This window comes from Lissotriton helveticus, chromosome 9 (genome assembly GCF_964261635.1).
Source record: "Lissotriton helveticus chromosome 9, aLisHel1.1, whole genome shotgun sequence".
Taxonomy (NCBI): Eukaryota; Metazoa; Chordata; class Amphibia; order Caudata; family Salamandridae; genus Lissotriton; species Lissotriton helveticus.
The window spans coordinates 298,943,042-298,971,025 of record NC_136070.1 but is presented as its reverse complement, the minus strand read 5'-3'; the positions used below and the strand labels follow the sequence as shown (position 1 = coordinate 298,971,025).

Below are 27,984 nucleotides of genomic sequence, written 5' to 3'. Positions count from 1 at the left end.
GGAGCACCGCAGCAATGTGAGATGTCATAAAAACTGTCATAAAAACACAACAAAACTAACAACACACTTTTTGGAGCAGGGACATGGACCAGATGACATAAGATGGACCATTATCGAACAACTGAAACAGAACAGTGAGAGTTCCATCTTTGAGAAAGAACAACGCTGGATTCACCGTTTATCCACACATCGATGTGGATTAAATGATGATATACCTTGGGGGTCGGTGATGCGCCGTTAAATCCCCCCTTTTTCTTCCCCCCTTTTTCTCCCCCCCCCCCGCTCAGTTCTTAGTACAGTTTTGAGTGAAGTGATTCACATCTTACAATGGCCTTCCCCGGGTCTAATCATGAATACACTAACCATATGCTTCATGAGATGTGTACATGCAGCGCAGCTTTGTTAGTTTGCCCATGTGTCAGATTTTAGATCTATCAGCTTCCTTCACTGTTTGAGCGAAGTCTCACTGACACAATCAATTATCAGATTCAGAAGGACCTTTACTGTGCTGTCTAATTTGTCATTTTCGAAATAGGCAACTACGGAGTCTCTGTTTGCCTCTTATAACCTGTATTCAAGGTGTCAATATATCGTGACATACAGACTATTTGGGTTCTTTCCTACACATTCCCCTTTTTGGGTGGATGACAATAAATTTCTGCTATTTGGAAAACAACACTGAGAAAAAAAGCTGAGACTCGTTTCGAGGCGCACTGGCTCTTTAATTAAAGAAAACAGGGAATGATCACATGTTTGCGTTCTGACGTCGGTGACCCGACGTCGGCGCACACAACCCACGTGACGATGCTTAAATACCTTCGGAACCCGCGGACTCCGTGTATACGGGCAGTGGAAGTGACTAAATTAGGTGTGGATACGGGGAGTCACCAGCGAGGAAGTAAGTAGGCATGCCGTTATGATTTTGTGCCTCTTAATTTCACTTACGAGCTGCTGACTAACCACCCCATTAATACTTAAACACACTTTTTTGTGTATTTCCTAACAGATGCTGGCGTGAAGGTTTACCCCTGCCACGCGTCCAGGAAGCCTGCTGTTCCCTTTTCTTGAGTAAGTAGGCGTTACATAACACTGAGATTCATAGAGTCTTAAAAACTTTGAAGACGTAATTTTTCTAAAAACTGTGCACATTATTTTTAGTGATACGAAGGAAATTCGTTTTGTGTTTTTAATGGAATTTGAAGAAGTTTGGGTTGAAGCCAAATACCCTAAACATGGTTCATTAATAAACCTTGATGTGTGCAGACATCTGCTTCATGCATCGGCACCAATGCCTTTCTCCGAAATCCGGAATATACACAATGGTATAACCATATATAAAATGTAAAAAAACAGGTTACAATGACTTGTTCTTAATTTTTGCACTATACCGGGGAAAAATTTCCAAATGTATGGACTGGTTGATGGGTCACGGGGTGTGGTACTGACGAGACGACTGAAATGTTATGTTATGTTATGTTATTTCCATTTCTAAAGCGCACAGCTTCCCCAGCAAAGGGGCGTCCCGGCGCTATACCTGGGGAAGAAACACAACTCAGTAAAGGCAAAGAATTTGGAATAGAGTCCTAAAATCCAGTAGGAAAAATAAACGTTTTCACAGCTCTCCTAAATGCAAGTAGACCATCCATGGCACGAATATGGGCAGGGAGAGAGTTCCACAGCTTAGGTGCGAGCACTCTAAAGGAGCGCCCCCCTGCTCTACTTTTCTTAAAACGTGGAACAGCAGCTAAATTTTGCCCCGCGGACCTCAACTGCCGAGAAGGAGCATAAGGGGAAATAAGATGTTGCAGTATTTGAGGTGAGGATTGTTTCAGAATTTTAAACGATAGACACAGGGTCTTAAAATGAATCCTCTGAATCAGAGGTAGCCAGTGGAGCTTACGAATAGTGTCTCTGGCAGAGCAAAATCTAGGCAGGCCTACCAGCGCCCTGGCGGCCGCATTCTGGACATGCTGCAGCCTAGTGGTTTCTGCCAGATTGGCTCCTAGCAGAAGAGAGCTCGCATAATCGAGTCTAGATAATATAGCCGCCTGAATTATAAGCTGTCGGGTAGGGGCATCAAAAAATTTCAAGATCGGCCTTAGGCCACGTAAAATCCCGAAGCAGGTAGCTGCTATTTTCTTTGTGTGGGTGGAGAAACTGAGGGAGGGATCCAACCACACCCCAAGGTTTTTCACCTCAGCTGCCGGAGTGGGGATAGGGCCTAGTTCTGATGGCCACCATTTGTCACCCCAAAGATCGCTCTGCTTGCCTACGATCAAAACCTCGGTCTTTTTAGCGTTGAGCTGTAGGCAATTGGTCGTCATCCAACCCGCCACTGCACTAAGACCCTCACGAAATCTGGTAGCTTCGGGATCTGAGTCCCCGCTGAGTGCAACCGCCAGCTGCGTATCATCCGCGTAAGAGACCAAGGTCAGGTCCCAACGCTTAGCTACAGCAGCCAGAGGCCGCACATACAAATTAAACAGCGTGGGGCTGAGTGCCGACCCCTGCGGGACTCCCTGCTCAATGAGGTAAGGTTTCGATTCAAATGGGGGAATGGAGACCCTAAAGGTGCGGTTAGAAAGAAACAACCAAAACCAATCGAGTGCCACGCCGATGACACCTGCTTCTTCCAGACGCTGCAGAAGTATTGTGTGTGATACAGTGTCAAACGCGGCACTGAGATCGAGTAAAATCAGTGCCGCAGTTTGGCCCTAATCCAACACCGTGCGCAGGTGTTCTGTCATGGAAAGAAGAGCAGTCTCGGTGCTGTAACCAGCCCGGAAACCATTTTGCGAAGGGTCCAAGATGTTAGCGGACTGAAGATGGTTAGACAGAACACCATTAACGTGCACTTCTGGCACCTTCACGACCCAAGGAAGAAGGGAAATAGGTCGATAATTCTCCAGCTTGTGGGGGTCCAGTGCGGGTTTTTTCAAAATGGGATTAACACAAGCTTGTTTCCATTTAGATGGAATTAAACCCGAGGAGAAAGATGAATTTATGAGTTGGCGTAAGGGAGAAGAACATAAAGAAGATAGATCTTTAAATTGAGCCGGTCTAAGAGGGTTCACTGGAGATCCAGATTTAACTTTGGCTGTCAACTTGTAAAACTCCTCCTCCGATAAATCAGGAAGTGTCGATAAAGCCAAATTACTGCTGGTCATATAGCTCTGATCCTCCTTTATCGGACTAGTGCTGGGAAAAGAGCGATACATTTTAGCCACCTTTTCAACAAAGAAGGCTGCGAGATCTTCACAATGTGCAAGTGAGCAGATTTCAGCCACGGGTGCTCTATTGGCTGTAAGATCTTTTAACACCTTGAAGATCAGCTTTGTGGGATTAGAGCTGTTGTTAAATTCATGAGAGTAGTAGGCTGCTCTCGACCTACAAACAGCTCTATGATAGCTCTTGACTTGTGCTAAATAGTGAATTTTTTTCCCAGCATCGTAAGACTTGCGCCAAGCTCTTTCAGCTTGCTTGCACGTTCTCTTTAGAAGTCGAAGAGAATCGTTGTACCAGGGACTAGGTTCTAGCAAGCGACTCTTACTCCATGTGGCAGGAATCAGCAAATCAAGGGCTTTAGTGACCCACTCACAAAACAAGTCGTAGCCAGATTCCACATCCTCAAATGAGGGCAGCGGGAAGCTGCTGAGCAGATGATGGAAGTCAGATGGTTTGAGTTTTTTCCAGTGTATATATAGTCAGTATATTTATAAGTGAGGACACACGTATGTTTAGCAATTCTTATTATGTTTTTTTACAGATCTAGAACACTCCGACAGGAGAGTGTTTGCACCTGAGAATTACAGGTCATCGATTACAAGTTTGTAATAATCTTTTTGTCTATTTAACTGATTCGTAGTAGGTGCCTTAGTGTGCTTCTCCTTTCAGGTAAGAACGTATACTGGTCCTGAGGAATGCTGAACCGAGTTTGGGTTCTATGGCTGAAACATGTCGACCTTCTTTTTAGGACATTAGGTTCAAATTTACACGACCTTTTGCATGTCCGCCTGTTCACTTTGTTTTTAATTGGGTTAGCACTACCCCTTTATTAAAAAGTATTTTGTTAGGGGAGTAGTCACGACTCATTTTAATTAGCACTGTATGTCTGGTACCATTCATGTACTAATAAATAGGAACCCGATGAAGATGACTGGCTACCTGCCCAGTGCGGGTGCCTGAGGGTTCTGCTTTTTCCTCACTTCGTGCGCATTACAGTATTTACACCCCTCGGGTCTTTTATTCACTCGTGGGTGGTGATGGTGGTCTAATCAATTTCTCCTCTTATTTATTCTGTTTGTATTAAGATACTCTTCTGTTGTTTTGCAGATACATCAGCATTTTCCCATTCAAAACGGAACCTTTTTTTAAGTTGGTAGTGGCAGAATGTCGGCCCTACCTCAGCCAGCAACTAGGAAAACATAGCAAACTAGTACATTTTTAAAAACTAGACAACTCTGGGAATCCAGAATGGGACAACTTGTGTGACTCTCACAAGGTTTTATTACCCAGAATCTCTTGACAACAAAAAAACTAAATTTCCTCACATTTCTGTGACGGAAAGTTCTGAAATCTGTAGTGAACCACAAACTTTCTTCCACTCAACATTCCCCTAAGTCTCCCATTAAAAACAGTACCTCACTTGTGTGGGTAGGAATAGTGCCAGCAACAGGAAAGGGCCCAGAACACAACATAGACACATCACATTTTTACACTGAAAACTGACACTTTTTTGTAATGTGTGTACCTGTGGTTTTTGGACCCTAACTCACCCAGCCACTAGGAAAACATGCACATCTTTTCAATCTAGACCAGGGGTGCATGACTTGCATGGCTCTTACCTGGTCATTTTTCCCAGAAAACTTTTCAAACCTTGCAATTCTGCTAAAAGAACATATTCTCCACAAATATATGTGTGGAAAACTTCTAGATCCTGCAGGGAGCCACACATTTTCTACCACTCTGAGTTCCCACATGACTTGTCTCTTGATCAGAACAGTACCCTACATGTGGGGGAGGGCCAAGAAACCACGACACAAAAGGCCCCAAAGTTCTACATTGAGAGACAAGCATAGGGGTTGCTGTTGTATTTAGGACCGTACTGTTGCTCCACCCATGCAAACCTATAAACCACTGAAATTTTTTAAAACTAGACAACCAAGGAAGTCCAGGATGGTGTTCCTTGTATGGATCCCATTTTCTTACCCACAGTGCCCTGGAAATCTCAAACATTGTCTAAAGCTATGTATTGTCCTTACCTTTTTTGTGATGCAAACTTCTGGAATCCTCAGGAATAAACAAAATTTTGCCACCCCGTATTACCCCACTGATGATGACAAAAGTACTAGCCTAGTGCACTAAACAGACACTGATTAAACCAAGGTCAATTTGAGTCCCCTAGTGAAGACTCCCATTGACCTTGGTTTGATTAATCTGTGTGCCTGGTGGGGGGGGCTTAACGTCTGCCATGCTGAGACTACTCTGCACACCAAGTTTAGAAATACTGCTGAGATTGTGGTCAATTAAAAATGCTCATTACGTTTGTTTGATATAAAATCCTATACAATCTTGGAATCTGTACACTGTCATGTTCTATGTTGTTGTATACCAATGGTTCACTGTCTGAGCACTGCATTGTCTGCACTAATTTTGATACATACTGAAATGTATATTGTCCTAACATTAAAAATGGGAAAATCAACATTATGCAAAATATGATGTCCTGTTTCTTTTTTCAATACCATACATTATGATACAAGTTACCAGTGAGTTCGTACACTTTCAAAACACGTAGAAGTGCTGGTGAGTGAGTCACACTGGATATTTGTTTGACTTATTACACTTACTCTGTTTCTCGTGGGCAATCAAGGTGGTCCTTGTATTGTATACATAAGTTCCCTGAAAAGCACTTCAAAAACTAGTAAAGAATTTATGTTTTTACCACACTCAGTACTCTGTGATAACGTGGCTTATTGTTTGTCCACCATGTGGAGTGTAGGGACGATACTGCCTTAGTCAATCAGCAAACAGAACACATACCACATTCTGATGGCAGATAAAGGTGTTGAATAGCTCATAAGCAAGTCCATGATTTTGTCAAGTAGAGGAACAAGCGGGCCTGTCTGCGCCCGTCAGTGACAGGAAGAGGCTTGGCAGGGCTAGGTCACTTGGTCCTGGTTCCTGGGTGTCTATAAATACTGACTCTTGGATGTTCAGCACGTGATACCAAGAACAATATGTGTGACTTGCCAGCATCCAAGTAAGCATACACTTTTTTGTAAATTAACTCATTGAGAATGGTGGCAAATTTGAAATCATGGGATGGGAAGGTGGCCACTCCAAAAACTCTGGCAAACTCAACACTTGACTGTTTTCTCCTTCGGGCAGCCAAAGCTATTGATAAGGAGATTCAGATTGCGGAGTGACGCTTGTTGGTGGGTGGTGGGCCGGTTCGTACCATTACTGACCTAATGACCGTGGCTGAAACTCGAATTGCCCAAACAAGTGACATTGAATATAATAACTCTCTGGTGACAGGAATCCCAGACATTGCACAGACTACCCACAACCCCTGCCCACCACCCCAGTTTCACCAGTGTGCGAAATGCCTGCTAAAAGGAAAAAAAGGCTAAACATCTCGACTCACCACGTTGTGCACGTACCAGATCTAAGAAAAAGGCGAGGATACTGATGATTTATCAGGAAGTCAATCTCCTATAATCGGTCCAATTGGTCCATACACCCAGATGTATTACCCCCTGAGATTGGTGTGGCATTGACTGCTTGTTTAGAAGAAATTATTGCTAAGAACTTTCTTCCTATACTTGTTAGACTTGAGAAATTGGAGTCAACTGTTGAACGCTTTATAACCGAGTCTCTGATGATCTATGGGGGCAGGGGTTAAAAGGAAAGAGATGGGTGGAGGTACAGGCGAGAGGGTAGATGGGGTCGTGGACTGCCACGGGGGCTCTAACATGGGGACTTTGGCTTCAGGCCCCAATCAACTTTCCCGTATAGTGAGCAACGGCCAACTAAGAAGTGCTACTAGAGCAGAGCAACAAAAACATGCAGGGCCTATGCACACTAGTTATGTAGGGAATTTAAGTTTGCCACCTGGAACTGCAAGTCCAAGTATACCACATGCAACTCCTGCGGGGACGATGGTAGATTGCAACATACAATGCCCACTTTAACGTCATCAATCTTGCGGCCCAAAATGATCCATTTAGCCGTGATGACAGGGTGACCTTGCACCTTCCACCTTATGCGGCAATTCTCACTGGTGTTCCCCCGTTGCAGGATGGTAAAAAGAATCACAGACCGAGCTGAAGAACAAAATCTGTCATTGGCTAACACAGAACACCAACTTTTCTAACATCCATTATCGTGATATTCTGTTTCTAAGGCGGGTAGGCTGTGTTGGTCTGTTGGCTAAGTCCCTTGATGGAGACTGTAGTGTTATAAATTGCATTTCCCCATCTTTGGCAGGACATCTGGTTGGTAGGAGGTTAAAATCAGCAAACGAGAGGTTAGGTCCGAGATCTAAATCCTACCACTTGGGTTCTTTTATAGACATCTCGGCTGTAGAGGAGTGGGTATCCCAGCTAACACAGATGGCCTCTACACATAGGGAGGTTCCTCTTCTGGAACTTAGTAACAGATATCAAGTACTGTCTGACTTGAACTGCCAAAATTGACCACTAACAGCACCTATTATTCCATCAAAAATTCTTGAGGAGCTGCATGCTATGCAGTCGGAGGAAACCCCTGAATATCTTAGTAACAATGCTGTTTTACCAGGAGACATAATAAGGAAGAATAGACATTACCAACAGCAAATAGAATCTAAGGGAGAAATAAATAACATGGGTCATGCACAGGATGAAACTCTTCAATATCAAGCAAAATAACATCTGGACTACATTAGTTTTCATTAATTCTTCACACATATTATTGTATAAGAATGAATAGAAATTTGTAACAGATGAGTTCATCGCTTTAACATTTCTATTACATATTAAATGATAACCCAATGCTAGTAAATAGGAACACTAATCTAAGTTATTCAGATGAATAATTTTCATCCATTCTTTTTCATAACTTTTCCAAATGTTTCAATAATTTATGTGTCATTTAAAAGGTTAATAGCTTTTCAGCTGCATCAATGCCGGGTTGCTCTTCACTACAACAGCAACCACCCATGTCTCTTGCCAACTCGAAGCTCCAGCGGAGACTTGCTCATCACACTAACAATGATTGGTTGAGGCTCCTCACGTGATATTGAACTCAGAAAGTGAACTTTTCATTGGTATGAATTGGTCCTTGTAACCGACCTGTGCTCCATCACGGGAGGCTTGAACTTGTGACTTTGATCATGTCCAGCGCTACCAGATATCTTTGAGTGGTGCTTTTTGGTTTCTGGTTCTGTTCTGATCTGAAATTTTAAAAAATCCTAACTGCGGTTCTACTGATTGTATTGTTGTTGTTGTGGTGTCATTTAGTTTATTACAATGTATTTTATTTTCTAAATTGGTTTGGAAGTTTTCTTTTGTTGTGTTTTTACCTTATTTCTGTTTGAGTGCTGCATAAATACCTTATACATTGCCTCCAAGTTAAGCCTGTTGGCTCTCTTGCCAAGCTGCCAGAGGACAGCACAGGTTTATTTAGTGACTTTTGCTGTTCACCATAACCAGGTTTGTGTTTATTATTTGAGTGGAGCTCTCAATCCTCTTTACTAATAACTGATTGCAAGGTAACATGTTTACAGAGGTGTACTAGTCTAAGGGAATCCTGTATGTCCAGACGAAGCAGACAGTGCATCTGAACGGCCAATAGGAGTGGGGCATTCAATATGACAGCCTGGCATGTAATTACCGCCACACTACACCCCATTAAGGCTCACATCTCTGCTTAAAATGTTTAGATTGCCATGGAGGCATACTACTGAGATAAACAAAGTGACTGATTAAATGGCTTGAAATGTGCTTAGCGATTGTCTAGACAGTATGCTAGGCCATCATTTTAGGCCAGGATACTCCTAGAGCTCATGTAATCAATGCAACATTAATACAAAGTAAAACATACAGAAAATGGCTAAGAGTCAACCCTGTACAGCTATTGCGTGTACGATTTTCCATGTCATTTTGTTTCTGCCTATGGCATTTCACAAATGTTCACATTTACTGTTGCATTTAAAATAGGTTATTGGTTCACAGGATAGATCACCTGCTGTATAATAATTAACTAATCTAAAAAGACATTGTGATTCTCAGGTCCAACAATTTCTTTATCCTGGTCATGGGTTTGGTCATGGGTTTCAAACTGCTTGTAAAGCTCTGCAAATTCTACATAAATGCACTTTCTAAGCATCAATGAATGGCAAGCCCTATAAATATTTGAGTATTGTGGTCTACTTTGTTTAGAGCATAGAGGTGGTGCACTCAGAGTGACAATTATAACTCCCACTGTCATGTCCCATCACTGACACATTTATTTAGCCGCAGAAGTACAAATCATTTAAGTGGCAAAAGAGAGTAGGAAATTGTATCTTGGAAATGTTGTCTCTCTATGTTTGATATGATAAGTATCACTGTACATGTTTTTCCCCAGTTTTGTTCTCGTTTCATCAAAGATAGGTGTTAATGGCAGTATGTTATGCCTATTGTCTGATATCCTGAAACTGAGGGTGTGGTGGTGTGTGTTTTAAATTGTGAATGCCTTTGGGACCAAAAGTAACAGGCCTACGTTCTACAGTCTCAGGTAGAAATGACGTGTGACTAAATCAAGAGTGCTTTGTAGAAAGAGCTTGTGGTATTGCATCTTTGTGATTGGCTTCAAGACTTATTGCTGGCTCAAGAGGTATGTACTAGCTTGTGCTCTCCACTTGTTTGAAAGAATAAGCAGTCATTCTCTAAATTATATTTTTCGTAGGAGGTTGGGTAACAACAGAGACCTCCAAGCATCCATGCAGTCTCATTGGTATTTATACAAAATATCAGGAAAAAATATTGTGTGAACAAAATATTGTGTCAAGAATATTGAGGACAAATATATTGTGAAATTAAGTTTCCATAGGTTAGCAAAACTTTGCTATATATAATTCCAGATATATGTACATTGACAATATATATATTGTTGAGAATAATAAGCCCATCCAGGGCAGAATAACTCAACTACATGAACATGAAACAAGGTTTAATGTTACACAAGAAATGCCCATACAGGGCGAGATATATGTGTCATGAATCGAGTGCTTTATGCTGTGTTACAAACCAATTGCATGTTTACAAATGGCTGACACCTTCGGACTGAAGCACGCCCGGTGTCCTTTGTTAATGTTTAGCACTTTACAATATTTGAAGTCTGCTTTATGTCAGTACCGGCCACTATTGAAAAAGGCGGCAAGCAATATGCATCTGGTCATGTTTTAGAATCCCAATAAACTCTGGGATACAACGTTCCTGTGAGTGCTGGTATTTCATTTTAGCCCGAGCTTTAAAGATATAGCGCAGTGTCCGTCACTGCGTTAGAGAGCACTCGGCCACGAGTGAATGGGAAGAAAGACGGAATCTGAGCCGCTGTGAAAGAACTGCAACATTGTATCACTGTGATCTCGGACGGCTTCAGCTGGAACGCGGAAGCCCGGCGCTTGGTAATACAAACAAACTTGTTCGAAAGCCAGTGAAATTAATGAAAGCATGAGCTCGGCTGAGTGCATGAAGACAACAAACGATTGGCAGGCTGAGGGAACGTATAGCACGCTGATACTGAGCAACACGCTCTAAGGGATATGTTTGAGGAGGAGACACGACGTGAAGCAACAACTGAAATTTTAAAAAAAAGAGAGGATTCACGTAGGAATTGTGAAAATAGTGGAGTCAGACATACAACAGCTAGAGGCACAAACCTGCTCAAGGAACAGTTTGTTAAATTGGAAAGGCTTTACGAAAGAGAAACCCGCAAATGGTGGGAGGCCACCTTACTCCAGAATTATATTGAAGTGCAGAGGGTTCCGCGAGGACTACGAATCTATACGGTCCCCGCATATGAAAACCCCAATCCTTTGCTCCTTGAAGATTGGGCGGAGCACACTGCGGCATCTTCGAAGGGGATGCTAGTGATTCTAATAAAATTCGCCTGGAGCGATAGAGAAAAGGCACGACAGGATATCAGCCAGCTGGAGAAGGAAATCACTAAGGATAGCGACAAGAGCAAACAAGAGGAATTAAAAGAGGCCATGAAAAAACGCCTCATATTGTATGAGCAGAAAATTAAACCGAGAAAACAAGACAAGTTTGAACGAGATGAAAGGGACTATGAGCAAGGCTGTATTCTGACCTTTGCGAAAAGATATGATCAACCAAGGAAGCACCTACTAAGTAATAAGACCAAAGTCACAGTGGAACAAAAAGACACGTCAGAATCGGAAGTCACTGAAGTAGAACAGAGTGAAGACGAAAGAGAACCCATTCTTCAGCGACTGTGACGCCTACACCGACCCTTTTTTACGCGAGTTCCAAGTCATCAGAGAAACATGGGGCAAAGGGGGAAAGGAAAACCACGGAGCAAAAAAAAGAAAAAAGCAAACGCCGGACGAGGAGAGGCGGCTGGCACTAGCGACAGCAGCGCCTCACCAAGAGTAACCCGGAGCAAACGGGGGAGCAAACGCTAGACACAGAAATGCTCACAATTGTGAATCTGACACCTAGAAAACTTAACGTGGTAGAGGAAGAAGTACTACAACTTGGACTTAACTTCTGTCCATCTAGGAAGTCGGAATATACACAAATCAAGATTGATTTATTTAAGTTTTCTAGAAACGTGAAATTGTTCAAATAAAAACAACCAATTCAAGAAAAAACAAAGACCAACGTTAACGACATGAATAATCTCACGGCTGGAGATCTGCCAACCCTGGCTGCATTAGAGGATTTGACAAATAAAGGGGATCCTAGACTGTTAATCCGGTCTTCTATGATGATTAACCCGTTAAGTGCTGCCGTCGGCAGTTGAACGTTCGGAGCACCACCTGGCTGGTGCTGCGCACGCTCAACGTCCGACGCAGCCTCGCCCGTTCTTTAAAACGGCCACACTGCCACGAAAAAACGGCCGCGGTGAATGGGTTAAGGACCAAACAGGGATTGCACAGATGAATCCTGGCAGCCGTTTAAACCTACATCGAAGTTCATCCCTCTAATGCCATCGGATTCCATTGATGTCTTCACAGAAGTGATAACCAAAGAGCTGCTAAAACTTCGCAGCATTAACAACAAAAGGAGGATTGGTGGAAATATAACTGAGCAACAGAGGAAGGCGATTGTGTATTTACAAGAGGATAAGACCATCATCTGCAAGCCATTTGACAAAGGCTGCAACGTAGTCCATACTTGGATGACGACCTTAAGTGATGACCTAATGCCTCTAAAACACTCCTCCAGAAGAGGTAACATAAAATCACATAATGATCCATGTTTTACTAAAGATCTAGTGAAGCTCCATCTACAACTAGAATGTAAATGGAGAAGGGGCTAATCTACAGATCTTTAAATCAAATAGGAAGCAATATCATACAGCTATCAAACTTGTAAAAAAAGACTATTTTGGGAATAGAATAGCTATGGCAAAGCAAAATCAAAAAGAGATATTTACTATTGTAAATTCTTTTATGGCTCCTAAAGCCCTTCACTCAGAAGTCCCCCCTCTCAATCTCTCTGTAATGACATTGCTACATTCTTTGAGGAAAAAATCATTAAGATCCAAAAAGACTTTGGAGTACTAAGAACAGAAGAAGTGGTGAACGAGTTGGGATCAAATCACAGGCAGGATAGATCCTCTCTTCATACCTTTCAAACAGTTACCCTATCTCAGACACATGAAGCTATCCTAGCATGTAAATCAGGCTCCCCGCTGGATGCTTGTCCACCAATGATATTGCATCACATTATGGATATAGTGAACCCCGTGGTTAATGGGATTGTGATTTCCTCGCTGTCCTCTGGAATAGTGCCTGACAAACGGAAATTTGTGATAGTCAAGCCCCTAAAGAAAAATCAAAATATTGACCCTTCCAATTTGTCCAATTATAGGCCCACATCCGTACTGCCAATCCTGGGTAAAATTACCAAAAAAATGGTCTATAAGGAACTCTCTAATTTTGTCGAATCAGCCCTGATCTTCCATTCTCGGCAATCTGGCTTCCGCCCGAAATATTTCACAGAATCAGCCTTATTAGAGATATCTGACACTCTGAAATTAATTACAGACAATGGCAGGAAGGCAGTGCTGATCCTTATAGATCTGTTGGCTGCTTTTGATACTGTATCTCATAACATCCTTCTGGCCAGATTAAAAAATCTTGCGGCTTATCCAACATGGCTCTGGCCCGGAGCACATCCTTCCTGTCCAATCGGAGGCAGGCAGTCTCCCTCGGCACTTTTCTTTCCTCGGAACGTACTATCAACACAGGAGTCCCACAGGGGGCCTCAGTTAGTCCACACTTGTTTAATATATATATGGCCCCACTTATTTCCCTTATTTCAGCCTACGGGATTGAGACAACACTCAGCTGATCCTGTCCTTTGAGAAAAACTCCACAGGTGCTAAATAAAATTTTAAAGCCTTTCTCACAGCGGTCATCACATGGATGAAAAACAACAACCTCCATTGTAATACGGATAAGACAGAGATCCTGTTGATCGGGAAAAACAATCCCTTTCAACAAAAGGATTGGTGGCCGGAAGGGGGGCCAAATCCCAGGGGCAATAGTTATGTAATGGGGGGTCCAGAGGGACCCCCAGCCCTGGGGACCACCATCCCAGGGCTTTATTTAATTATGTGTGTGGGGCTCTCAAGCCCACCCAGCCCCGGGCACTGCCAGCCCGGGGCTTATTTCAAGTGTGTGCGGGGGCTCTCAGGCCCCCCTAGTCCCAGGGACCACCACTACCACCCCCAGGGCTTCTTAATATTTGTTGCGGGGCACTCAGGCCCCCCCATCCCCGGGAACCGCCACCCCCGGGGCTTCTTAATATTCTTAGGGGATGCTCTCAGGCGCCCTAGCCCCGGGGACCGCCATCCCCGGGGCTTCTAGTTGTTTGTTGGGGGATAAAAGGCCCCCCCAGCACCCAGGGCTTAAAAAGATGAATGGTTGGGAGCTCACAGCCCCCCTGTGGCCCCGGGGCCTGCCACCCTCGGGGCTTTATTTTTAAAAATATACCCTGTGTGGGAGGCTCAAGCCCCCCCACACGCCCCGGGGACTGCCACCTTCCCGGGGGACTAAATATTCATTTTGGGGGGTCCGTGTTGGACCCCCATTCCTGGTGAACACCACCCCCCCGGGGCTTTGTAAATTGTCAGGAGAATGGCCCCCCTCCTGGAGCTTTGTCGATGCCCTCGGGACCGTCACCCCCAGGGCTGGCTCCTGCAGTGTCCTGGGGTGCCTACCCCCGGGACACTGCTGTTTGCAATGACAGGGCGGAAGCCTCGCGGCTCCCACTCTGTCATTGCAACCTGATCTCTCTTCCAAATAGCAAAGCAGATTGCTTTTCCACATGGGGAGCAGCATGTTAGCTGCTCCCCATGTGGAAAAGCAATGCCGGCTCCCGTAGGATGCGGGGAGCCGGCTGGGACCGTGGGGGGATCGGGGTCCCCCCCATGGTTCCCAACGGAGTGGGCCAGCCCCGGGGGATAGGGTCCCCAGGGCTTTTAGTGGCCCAGGAGGGGGCCACATGGCCCCCCTCCCCAAAATGAATTTTCTTTTTCCCCTGGGGGAAGGCAGCCCCCCTCCAAATAGAAAGAAAAAAATTTAAAAAAGGCCCATGCCCTGGGGGATGGGGTCCCCGGGACAGATTATGGCCTCAGGAGGGGAGCCACGCAGTCCCCTTCCCAATGTTTTTATTTTTAAAAAAATATTGGGGGCAGGCTCAGTGGGATGGGGTCCCCAGGCCCAAAAATTTAGAAAAAGAAGGGGAGCTACACAGCCCCCTTCTTAAAAACATTTTTTTTAAACTGGGATCGCGGACGAGGCCATGCCCCCTCATTGCACCACTCTGCAGAGGGAGAACAAATTTGCATTGAATACTGGGTGTCCCTGGGGGCCAACTAGCCCACCAGGTACCTCCAGTATGCGCCAGGGAGCTGCGTTTGGGAGAGGTGTTCTGAGACAATGCCCCTTTTTACACCTCTCTACAAAGCAGCTTTGTGGCGCTTACTGGAGGTAGCTGGTGGGCTAGTTGCGCCCGAGGGACACTCAGTATTCAAGGGGAGTTAATCCCCCAACTTAAAATGCGCCACGGGGTGCTTTGGCACAGTGGTGAAGGGAGGGGGCGGGGCCTGAGTTCACATGAGAGCAAACACACCATGTGGCGCGGTTTAAGTTAGGGAATTAATTCCTTGTCAATACTGAGGGTCCCTAGGGGCCAACTAGCCCACCAGTTACCTCCAGTAAGCACCACGGAGCTGCGTTGCAGAGTGTTCTAAAAAGGGGCATGGCCTCTGAACACCTCTCTGCAAAGCAGCCTCCTGGCTCATACTGGAGGTACCTGGTGGGCTAGTTGGCCCCCAGGGACCCACAGGATTGAGGAGGATTTAAATCTCTAACTTAAAATGTGCCACATGTAGGAATCACTGGGTGGGTTTTTAGAAACTTGTTTTGGTGTGTCAATGGTTGTGGTACTGAAAACTCTGAACCTGTGTCATAAACATCATCGAATCATGACGATTTTGGTATCAGCGGACCGGGAATGATGAATACACTATGTACGAGCATTTTCGTCCCATTCGAGTGGCGAGATCACCCTGAAATCAGGAATCTCATCCTGAACCCTCGGGTTCCATTATGTGCATGTTAGCCATTTTGTGGTTGCCCTCACATAGGCCGATGACTAAGGTCAAAACGAGTCTTCAGGACACGTACACCTTTGCTGACTTTTGTGTGACCTGGGCAAGCTGACTTCACTGACTGAAGCCAAACCTGTTCGGCCAGTTCCTCTCCCAGTGGCCGATCGAGATTGGTATCAAGGCACAGCAAACCATAAACCTTTCATCACATCCAAACCACGCCAAAGCTCGCACACACCTGTCTCTGTTTCTTTCTTTATGACTTGCTTTACGAGGAGGAGGTGCCCGATTTTATTAGGGGTCCGTCCGATATCTGATGAAAATGTTGGGCCTTGCCGGAAAATTGATTGTGTAAGGACAAACTGAAAATGGGCTTGTCATCATGAATCTGCTTTTTTCTTTATCATCAAAATATGTGAATGGTCAACTGTAAAATAAGGAATGTTTGCCTAAAGCATATTATTTTGTATAAAAGGAGTGGCTGGCTTTGTAAGGTTGAGCAGTCTCCTGAGAATATACACCGTGTTGTACTTCTAGGATACCTGTTACTGGCTTCAGCCAATAAATTCGATCTTTGACTTCACCTAGAAGACTCTGTGTTTCTGTAGTCTGGGACAGGAAGGACTCGAAGTCTTAGTGTGTGTTCCCTGGCACCGCTGGGTTCTTAAAAACCCAGTACTTCAGTTGGCGCCCAACGTGGGCCGATTTCAGCGGTACCGGTCCAAGCCAGAGGTTTGTGAGGAGCTTCGTGTGAAATTCTGGAGGAAGGCCAACCACTTCATCGACCCCTGTATGTTGTTCGTGGTCCAAAAGTCTTTGCTGCGAGGTTCCCCGCTTCCCAACGGCCACGAAGGACTGCTGCCCTGACTATCGCCCTGTCTTGGACCCTTTGATGATTTGTAGAGCGAAACGATAGACGAGTCTTCTGGTGACGTCATCGATACCTCAGTTAAGTATAAGTGGAGCGTCTCCCAGTCCTTAGTTTGGTTCTTAATTTGGGTATCCCCTTGGGATCTTTGATTTGGAACTTGCAAGTACCAAAGCTGAGGGACTCGTGTATTCACGAGACTATCGTATTCGATAATCCTTTGAAGTTTGAAGCTAGACTAGAGAGCGAAGATGCCTGGTCTTAGCAGACTTGGAAACTTGTTTTGTCTTGGTTGTAATTAACCCTGGGCGGGCGGCTACGCTCCGTGCACGGAGTGTGCGTAGTGCCGGCTTCTGCGCATTTTGCGTAGCAGGCGTAGAATCCGGCACTACGCACGCTCCGCAGACGGAGCGTAGCTGGCCGCCACCCGCCTCCCTCCCGCCCTCCCTAAATACTTTAAATTAATAGTGTAAAAGAATTAAAAGGCACTTACCTTGCCCGCCGCTGCCTGCCGCGTCCCCGGGGCTCGCTATCTTCATTGCTTCCGTCTTGTGTATCTAATGCGCATGCGCGAGCGGCCGCGCATGCGCATTTCTCACGAGAAATGCGCATGCGCGGTCGCCCGCGCATGCGCATTAGTACACAAGACGGCAGCCATGAAGATAGCGAGCCCCGGGGACGCGGCGGGCAGCGGCGGGCAAGGTAAGTGCCTTTTAATTCTTTTCCACTTTTAATTTAAAGTATTTAGGGAGGGCGGGAGGGAGGCCTGCGGTGCGTAGTGGGGCTACGCGGAGTGCGGAGGTGGGCGTAGTTTCTCGCCCACTTCACGTAGCTCCGCAAAGCCCCACTACGCCCACTACGCCCAGGGTTAGTTGTAATAGGGATTCCCGATTGGAGGACACGTGTCCGGTTCCTCCAATTGGAACTCCAACCTATGAACTCTTTGTAAAGCACGGCGTAGGTCCCATCACATATAATGAAGTATGGATTCGATACACCAGGAAGGATGGTGTTTTAAAATGGCCCCAGTATGGTAGTTTTGACACAGAGATATTAGATAATCTAGAGGTTAAACTCTTTAAGAAGAAAGCCCGTCCGGCGATGTTTGACTCTTTCCGCCTATGGCGAAAGGAAGACAAACAGAAAGAAATTAAATTAGCTAAAAGGAATAAAAGAGAAAAGGGTATCTCGATAATGCAAGCTGCTAGGCAGTATAAAGATAACGAAGAAGAGCAAGTGAGTGAGCAGTTGCACAGGCAACGTAAAATGGCAATCGATAAATGCTATCCAGTTTTGTCACCTCTCCAGCAGGATACAGCAAAGGAACTTGAGAAAGATCCTCTAATGTCACATTTATTGAATTCGCCACCCCCCTATGCGCAGAGTGCTACTGCACCTCCGCAACATTTAGTTGTGCAACCTCCAGTTGTGGTGCCTCAGGTTCTTCCACAACCGCCAGCTTCTCTTCAGTTGGCTCCTACTGCTACGGCTCAGCCTCCTCAAGGGCCGCCGACTTTGCTACCTGCTCACCCTGTACTTCCTACGACTTTGACTACTGCATCGACTACACCTTCTGATGTTCCTTCTGTTACTGCGTCTGCATCTGCATCTGCCTTGCCTCACTCTGTTTTTCCTCCTGTTCTTTCGTCGACTTCTCCCTCTGTTCGACAGAGAATGACTGACACTGTTGCCAGTCTCCTATCTCCTCTTTTTGGGGCAGCGAGTATGACTCCTGTTTCAACGCACAAACAGTTGCGTAGTCAACTGCCCGACTCTAGAGAGCGGGAAACATTGGATTATTTAGCACATAAATGGGTTACAGACCCCACAAGATATGAGCTAGAGTCTGTTATGGATGTCTTCCATCAGTGGGAAGCACCGAAGCAAAGATACGTTTTTGATAAAATGTGTACTTTTCTTTGTGAGGATTTGGAGGATAATGATTTTGAGCCCAATCCACCTGAGTTGTACCATGTGCGGTTCGAGTTCGCAAAAGGAACGATTGTGGGTTCTGATGTTGAAAGAGCAGTTGCGACCTTGTTGTCATTTAGGTGGGAGACTGTCTCTCGGTTGTTGTTTGAGCCTGATCCCTCTGTTAGGAGGAAAACGAAACAGTATCCCATGAGAGAAGTTCCTCCGGTATGGAAGGAAGCCGTTGCAGCTGATGTCCCTAATAATATCGATGCTATACCGGCACATTTTCAGCGTGTTTTTGTACATGTTCCTTGGAAGCGAGCTGAAGTTTTGGCCCTTAAACAGACTTTACCTGACCCCCGTAAAAATCCTGCAGGGTATTATAAGGAACTATCACAGACCGCAGACTCATGTATTATGAATTTAGCTGACATAGACATGTTGTTTGGAAATGTTGTTCCACAGCCTTTATGGGGTTTGATTCGTCACACAGATCATGCGCAAGAGTTAGGTGATACCTGGGCTAATATTGCTGCTGCAGATGGCCGACAAGTTGGTGGTGCTAAACCTGAGCCTGTAGTTGCAGAACTCCCTGGTAAAATTGTTACCTACATGAAGACTTTAATGCCTGCTATGCGAGTGAATTGGGACAAATTGTCTGCATGTAAGCAGAAGAAAGAGGAAACCGTGTCTGATTTCTTCACCAGGTTTGAGGAGACTTTTATCGACCACAGTGGTCAAGATATGAGTACAGAAGGTGGTCACTGGTTGTTCGTTGACAAGTTCGTACATAATTTGCTTCCTGAGTTGTGTAAAAAATTGAAAGATTCAGAGAGTTCTTGGGCCGTTTCTTCATCAGCACAGATATTGGCTACTGCACAGTATTACGAAAATAGAGATAAGGACGAGAAAGATAGAGTAGAAAAGAAAACTAAAGAGTTAAAAATGAAGGTTCTTTTACAGCAAGCTTATCCGCCTCGTGGTGGCCAACGTGATTATCAGCAACCTCAGCAATTTCAGAGAAACTCGCAAAGGTTCGAGTTTTCTCAACCACGCTTTCCTGTAGGCCCTAATCAGTGTGCATATTGTAAAGAATAAGGTCATTTTAAAAGTAGTTGCCCTGCCTTGTTACAGCGTATGAATGGTGTTTCTAGCGCAAGAGGTCGAGGTGTTCCACAAGCATCTAGAGACAGAGGACGTGGAGGTTTCGCCCAGAATGCACGCTCCTTTCCGCCTCAGAATTCAATGATTAGTTTTGATCAGCAGAATAACGCGTCTGGTAGGACGCCTCAATACTATGCCGATGACTACTATGCAGAAGATGAGAATATGGAAGGTAATGATTGCTAGGACAGCCATAGACAAAGAGAGGGAGTTGTTTCAGTTCCAGTGGATCAGAGTGGACCTTATGTTGAGGTGATTACATCAGGTGTGTCAGAGCCTTTTCTGTTGGATACTGGTGCTACAAAGAGTTCTATTATGCACTCTAAACTCCCTGGCGCACCTTTGTCTGGCGAAATGAATGTTTCAGTAGGTTTTTCTGGCGCCCCAGTTAGGAACCCGATTTCTAGTTCTATGTCCCTTTCTGTTGGACCTTGTGAATTAGAAGCACCCCTTATTTGGACGACAGGTTGTGGTGAAAACTTGTTAGGATTGGATCTGTTGAAAAGATTATATGCAACCTTGTATTGTTCTCCTTCAGGAGTACAGCTTACACTGGGTAAGAAAGTGGTCTCCCCAATGTATTTGTCGAAGAATAAACTTCCGGCAGAATTGTTATCTCTTCCTGATATTCTTTGGGCTACTGGCCCTAATGATGTGGGTCTTTTGGAAATACCGCCATATGTTGTGACATTGAAAGCAAACGTTAAAATGCCACACATTCCCCAATACAAGATCTCTAATGAAGGTGAGAAAGTGTTGCTAGCGAGCATTTATGATTTGATTTAAAAAGATGTAATTGAAGAGACAAGAGGCAACATTTGCAATAGCCCGGTTTTGCCTGTTTTGAAACGCACTGATCCTTCCCAGCCACCTGTTTACAGATTTGTAATTGATCTTAGAGAGGTGAATAAAATAGTTGTGCCACAGTTTCCTGTTGTCCCTGATATCACTGCCTTATTAACGATGATTCCAGCTTCCGCCACTTGGTTCTCAGTGATTGACCTGAAAAATGCCTTTTTCAGCATCCCAATTGCCGAGGAGAGTAGGGATATTTTCGGCTTCTGTTTAGGAGGACGAAGCTTCCGCTTCAAACGCGCTCCCCAAGGCTATTGTGAGAGTCCATCAAAATATAGTCAGGCTTTAAAAACACAGCTTGATACGATTGTTTTACCTGATGGCGCTACCCTTATTCAGTACGTTGACGATTTACTAGTCGCTGCAGATACTGAGGAAATCTGTAAAGAAGCAACATTGTCATTGTTGCGTCATTTGTCTGATTTGCATCACAAAGTGTCCCTTTCGAAGTTACAATATTGTCGACAAGAAGTGACCTACCTAGGTCATCTCTTATCGAAGGAGGGAAGGAAACTGACCCCAGAAAGAATTCAGGCAATTGCTAAATTGAGTGTGCCAAGGACACAGAGAGAAGTGCACGCTTTCTTGGGCATCACATCCTATTGCAGACAATGGATACCGAATTTTTCTTTACTGGCCAAACCCTTGGTGGCATTGACCTGTAAAGATACACCGAATACCCTTCCATGGTCTGAGGATTGTCAGAAAAGTTTTACCGAATTGCGTGATGCATTGTGTTCGGCTCCTGTGTTGGGTACCCCCGACTACAGTAAGCCTTTTACACTGTATGTCCATGAGAAAGAAGGTTGTGCATTGTCAGTGCTGACACAGTCTTTTGGGGACAATCAACGTCCATGCGTGTATTTTTCGTCGACTTTGGATCCGGTAGCTAGAGCGTTGCCAAGTTGCTTGAGAGCCACAGCGGCAGCAGCTGTTTCTATTCGGCAGGGTTAGTGATGAATAATATGTTAATTGTAATGGTTCCACATGCAGTGGACATTTTGTTAAACAGGACCAAGACACAGCACTTAACTAGTGCTCGATTGTCAGGTTATGAGTTGACACTTTTAGCGAGTCATGTGCACATAAAAAGATGCTACACATTGAATCCAGCTACGTTGTTACCGATTGTAGCAGAAACAGATGTTTCTGAACATGATTGTTTTCTTAAAACAGAGGAAGAAACGAAAGGGAGAGTAGATCTTAGAGACACTCCTCTTGCGAAATGTGATGGTACTTTATGGGTGGATGGTTCATGCTTCAAGCTTCCGAATGGTGATACGACTGCGGCATATGCTGTTACGATTTTGCACACGATTGTTGAAGCTGCACGTATCCCACATAATTCAGCTCAAGCAGCAGAGTTGATTGCACTTACAAGAGCGTGTGTGTTGTCAAAAGGAATCAAAGTGACCATATATACTGACAGCCAGTATGCATTTGGTGTGGCCCATAGTTTTGGACGATTGTGGAAAGAACGTGGATTTCTGACTTCGCATGGAGCCAAGATACAGCCTGGTCAGTTGGTGAATGAGCTTCTTGAGTCACTTACTTTGCCGTTGCAAGTTGCGATTGTAAAATGCAGTGCACATAAGAAGGTTACTGATGATGTTGGTCGTGGCAATGCATTTGCTGATGAAATCGCAAAAGAAACAGCGAGGGATGTGATGAGTCGAATGTATGTTGCAGGCCCTGCGAGATGGGTTGGTGACATTGGAATGTGTGAAGATACGATAGAGAGTGTGAAGTCTATTCAAGCTGAAGCTACAGAGAAAGAGTTGAGTGTCTAGAGAGAGAGTACGGGTAAATTGGATGCAAATGGTTGTTGGGTTCAATTGTCAGAACATCAGCTATGGTTGTTACCTGATGCGTATGTGCTCGCAGTGGTTACAATGGCCCATGGAATGGCTCACATCAGTGTGAAAGGTATCTGTAAGTTGTTGGCTCCAGTATGGCAAAATGCTAGAATTCCTAAGTGTGCAGAGAATGTGGTCAAGAATTGCATGGTGTGCTTGAAATACAATCCTGGTAGGGGAACCCCAACTCCAGCTGGTCATTTTGCGCCTCCAACGTATCCGTTCGAGGTTTTGCAGCTAGATTTCATCCACATGGAGAGGTGCAACAACTTAACATACGTACTCGTTGTTGTTTGTGCCTTTTCAAGATGGGTAGTAGCATATCCCCTGAAGGACAACACTGCCATGTCCACAGCTAAAGCGCTTGTCAAAGAATTCTTCCCCAGATTCAGGCTGCAGAGAATGGTCTGGAGTGATAATGGGAGTGAATTTGTGGGTCAAGTGATGAAGAAAGTATGTGAAGGGTTAGGAATCCAGCAAAAATTCCACGCTGCAAATCACCCCCAATCAGCTGGACAAGTAGAGTGCTACAATGGCACGTTAAAACTGAAACTAGCCAAAATACAAGCAAGCTCTGGCCTTAAATGGCCAGATGCCTTACCATTAGCACTTCTATCGACAAGAATGACTGTACACTCACGAGTGGGACTTAGTCCATATGAGATTGTGTTCGGCCGCCCGACCAACATATGGGGAGTGCCTAGACCGACAAAATTCAGTGAAATTGAACACCCTGTACTGCTTGATTATTTGTATGATCTGATGGCTAAATTACGTGTTTTACACGAACAGGTTCACGATTCTCTGCCTCAGGTTTCTGAAGATCCAGGTCACACTATCAATCCTGGTTCATGGATTTTGGTGAAAAATTTCCAGCGGACAAAGAATGATCAGCCCCGCTGGACAGGCCCCTACCTAGTCCTGCTATCAACAAGATCAGCCGTGCGAGTGGAAGGGAAGAAGAACTGGATCCACGGCGTACACTGCAAGAGGGTTCCTTTGCCTCTGCCGTACGACCGATGGGTCCAGGAGGGTATTGCTAACTCTCAGACTGAGACTGTGCCTCGCTTTCTGTCTTTCAGCGATGCACTTGTAAAAGGAACAATTTCTGAATGTGAAAGTGACAATCTTTTGCAGGAAGCTGTGCCACCGTCAATTCGATTGGACACTACCGAGCCTTAACTCTTGTTCCAAGACCAGTCATTACCTGGAAAGAGACGTTATAATCTGAGGCCGAGAACTATGGACTAATAACATTTTTTCTTTCCTCTGCTATTTTTGAAAGTGCAGCTCTCTCATCTGAGAAACTTTTTTATTTTTGTTTTTCGAACCACCATCCGGGTTCAGCTGTAGGGTCGCGGTTGCCAAAGTCTTTGGAGTGCAGCCGAAGACGTTAGGTCGACGGTTCTGGTTGGTCTAAGGGAGTTGCCCTGGACTGACAGAAGCATTCTTTAGCATAGAACACCCTACCATCGCGAGCAGCAATTAGAGAGGATGGAGTTTTTCGAGAAGGAGAGACCTGCCAAAAAGATGAGCCTTAAAGCTAAAATTTGTAGAATGATGACCAAGAAACGTTTTTTGATATTTTGCATTCTCATGTTGGTTAGCGTAATGATGTGTTTGATAGGATATGTTTTATTCTCTTTTCAGTGACATTTGCACCCACAGCACATCCCATGCCTCCTTCTACTGTTTCCTCACATTCTTTTCACCCTTTACCTGAACATGAGTCCGCTAGGAGATTAGAGTTTATCAATAACTCCTTCGTTCAGCTTTTGCACCAACACCAGTTGGTGGTGAACACAACTAACTGTTGGGTGTGTGGTCTTATGCCTCACACTACTGATAAAGGTATCCCTTACCTGGTCCTGCCTTTCAGCCATAATGGTTCTGTGTGGGCATACAGAACGATGTTCATTTATGCACATGAAGTCCACCCCCTACGTTCTGTAAAAGATAATCCAAAGAATAGTGCTCTAGTTAAGGGTATAGTAGATATGATTAGGGAAGATACTTCCTATGAGACTATCCCGAGAGATGAGACACTAGCATATATTGGATGGAACGTGACCGGATACGGAGTTACTCTGAGTGAGAAACAGCGAGCTAAGAGATCCTCCCCGATTTGGATTGTACCCCATCAGGGTCACCTATGTCTGCAAGGTAATGGCAAGAATCCCAGAGCTCAGTTAGGAAAAAGTATCTGCACGGAAACATATGTCTTTGCATCTCAGACTTCCCCTTCGTTCCTAGCAGCTAAGGGTACCTATTTCATCTGTCATGATAGAGCCTATACATGGTTGCCCCCTGACTTCTCGGGCACATGTTTTGTTTCATTCCCGTTGCCTCCCACCTACACCGCTGTGGCAGATTACCATAAGACAAGGATATTTAGAGGTGTCTTCAGAAAAGAAGACACTGCAGGACAAGAATTTGGAGACTTCTTTAAGGGTTTTCTGCCGTTTTGGGGACCTATGGTTAACAGCAGGAACATAAGGCAATTGACGAGAGTGGTTGAATCCACCGTAGTTGTAACTGCCGGTGCCCTTAGTAACTTGACTGCTGAGCTCCAGTCGGATCGCCTTATGACCCTTCAGAACAGAGTTGCGCTAGATGTCATACTTGCAGACCGAGGGGGGGTGTGTAAAGTGATCCAATCGAGTTGCTGTGTTTTCATTCCAGATAACACTCCAACAGTATACCAGGCCATCTCTAAACTACACAAGATCTCTGAATCTATTCACGTGGATAAAGGAGATTGGGTCGTTGATGGGGTGGTTCTGGGAACTGATATCCGCCTGGGGATGGAAGATTATGATGGTCATTGGGATGATCTTAGCCATCCTTTTCCTGTTCTGTCTGTGCGTACAGTGTGCTCCTGCTATATGTGGCCTCTGTGCTACATCGTGTGTAAGGAAACCTGTATCAAGGGACGAGCTAAGTAATAGGATGATGCTACAGCAACATCTCAGTGATTTTATGAATATAGACCTGGACTCGGATTAGCGTGAGTGTAGGTTGATTGCCTATGTAAGGGCAAAAGGAGGGACTGTGGTACTGAACCCGTGTCATAAACATCGTCGAATAATGACGATTTTGGTATCAGCGGAACGAGAATGACGAATACACTGTGTACGAGCATTTTCGTCCCATTCGAGTGGCGAGATCACCCTGAAATCAGGAATCTCGTCCTGAACCCTCTGGTTCCATTATGTGCATGTCAGCCATTTTGTGGTTGCCCTCACATAGGCCGATGATTGAGGTCAAAACGAGTCTTAAGGACACGTACACCTTTGCTGACTTTTGTGTGACCTGGGCAAGCTGACTCCACTGCCTGAAGCCAAACCTGTTCGGCCAGCTCCTCTCCCAGTGGCCGATCGAGATTGGTATCAAGGCAGAGCAAACCATAAACCTTTCATCACATCCAAACCACGCCAAATCTCACACACTCCTGTCTCTGTTTCTTTCTTTATGACTTGCCTAATGAGGAGGAGGTGCCCGATTTTATTAGGGGTCCGTCCGATATCTGATGAAAATGTTGGGCCTTGCCGGAAAATTGATTGTGTAAGGACAAACTGAAAATGGGCTTGTCATCATGAATCTGCTTTTTTCTTTATCATCAAAATATGTGAATGGTCAACTGTAAAATAAGGAATGTTTGCCTAAAGCATATTATTTTGTATAAAAGGAGTGGCTGGCTTTGTAAGGTTGAGCAGTCTCCTGAGAATATACACCGTGTTGTACTTCTAGGATACCTGTTACTGGCTGCAGCCAATAAATTCGATCTTTGACTTCACCTAGAAGACTCTGTGTTTCTGTAGTCTGGGACAGGAAGGACTCAAAGTCTTAGGGTGTGTTCCCTGGCACCGCTGGGTTCTTAAAAACCCAGTGCTTCATGGTTTAAAAAATGGAACTCCATATTTTATAATGAGTGTTGAAAGGTTATGCTACTGTATGATGAGGTGTATCAGATTGTCACTTGGATGATGTCATCAGTGATGTTATGTGAGATGTCATCAGTGATGTGATCAGTGATGTCACTGACCATGTCATGAATTATGTAATATGTGACAACATCAGCAGTGGATTGTGGACGCGCAAATTATAGTTAGTACAACTAACTATAACTGAGGAATTTCAATTGTTTTGTATGAGTGAAATATCCAGCTAACTATAGCACCCCTAAACTAAAACCTATGTTTTTTTCAGTGAATATATATATATATATATATATATATATATAACCTAGGGAGTTATAGTTAGAACCTAGTTTCCATAGGAAAAGCATTTTTTGATTTGCTAATAACTTTGGCGTTGTTTGACAAATCTTCGTGAAATTCTTCCAAAAAAATGTCTATCCAGGTCAGCTCCTGTCCTGAAAGGTTGGGGGTGATTCGTCAAGCGGGGGCTGAGAAAAAAGGGGAGTCCCAAAAAGTGTTTTCTCCATGTTAATATCCATAGGAAACTTTAGCCAAGGCTACAGCCCGAACTGCTGAACGGAATTACACCAAATTTGGCAAAAAGGTAGTGCTTGGTTCAGAAAGCGACCTTTTTAAAAAAAATGGTGTACATCCATTCAGTAGCTGCTGAGAAATTCGAAAAATAAAAGTCAAAAAATCAATTTCCCGTAGGAAACTTTAGCCAAGGCTACAGCCCGAACTGCTGAATGGAATTACACCAAAATTGGCAAAAAGGTAGTTCTTGGTTCAGAAAGCGACCTTTTTTTAAAATGGGGTAAATCAGTTCAGTAGTTGGTGAGTAAATAAAAAAATTAAAAATATTGATATCTAGGCGTGCGATGGGTTCGCAAACCCTCCCGACCACCCGATTCATTCTAATTGGCTGCCAACACTCCAAACCAGGAAGTGTTGGCAGCCATCGTGTGACTCGGTAGAACCGAGTAACAAGAAAACAGAAGAAAGTAAAAAACTAAGAACATGGGGCAGGGAAGAAACACCCTGATCCCCTAGGCCTGCTCAGGGGGTCCCCCACTTCATTTAAATGAGCCCCCAGGTGGGCCAGGTCCCGGGGGCAATCGTATAATTATATCACCACCTCCTCTGGGCTATGTAAATTAAGTGCGGGAGGGTACACGGCCCTCCCGCAGCCCCGGAGACTACCACTACCCAAGGTCATTAAAAATAGAGGGAGGAGGCCGCACGGCCCCCCTCCTTGAGCGCTTGATGGCCCTGGGGACCGTCACCGCCCAGGGCTGGGTCCTGCAATGTCCTGGGGTGTCCACCCTTGGGACATTGCCGTTTGCTATGACAGGGTTGGAGCATTGCTTCCACCCTGTGATAGCAAACCTTGGTTTGCTTCATTGAAGCGAGAGGAGGAAAACCTCCTCTTGCTTCAATAAAGGAAAGGAGAATTGCTTTTGGGCAAGAAAGCTGCATGTTAGTAGGTCTTGTTGCCCAAAAGGAATGCAGGCTGGACCATGGGGGCTTACAGGTTTCCCCCACGGTCCCCAACAGAGAGGCCAGGCCCCAG

The 27,984-nt window shown here is 44.8% G+C and overlaps 1 long non-coding RNA gene across 1 annotated transcript in view; it reads left to right on the top strand.

Annotated features, from left to right (window-relative positions):
* The first annotated feature begins 799 nt into the window (after positions 1 to 799).
* The window catches only part of LOC144782727 (uncharacterized), a 209,530-nt gene continuing 182,345 nt past the window's right edge, over positions 800 to 27,984 (top strand). The window contains exons 1-2 of the long non-coding RNA XR_013601223.1: positions 800 to 898; positions 1,007 to 1,068. This is a non-coding gene — a long non-coding RNA (uncharacterized LOC144782727). The remainder of the gene's footprint in view (positions 899 to 1,006; positions 1,069 to 27,984) is intronic.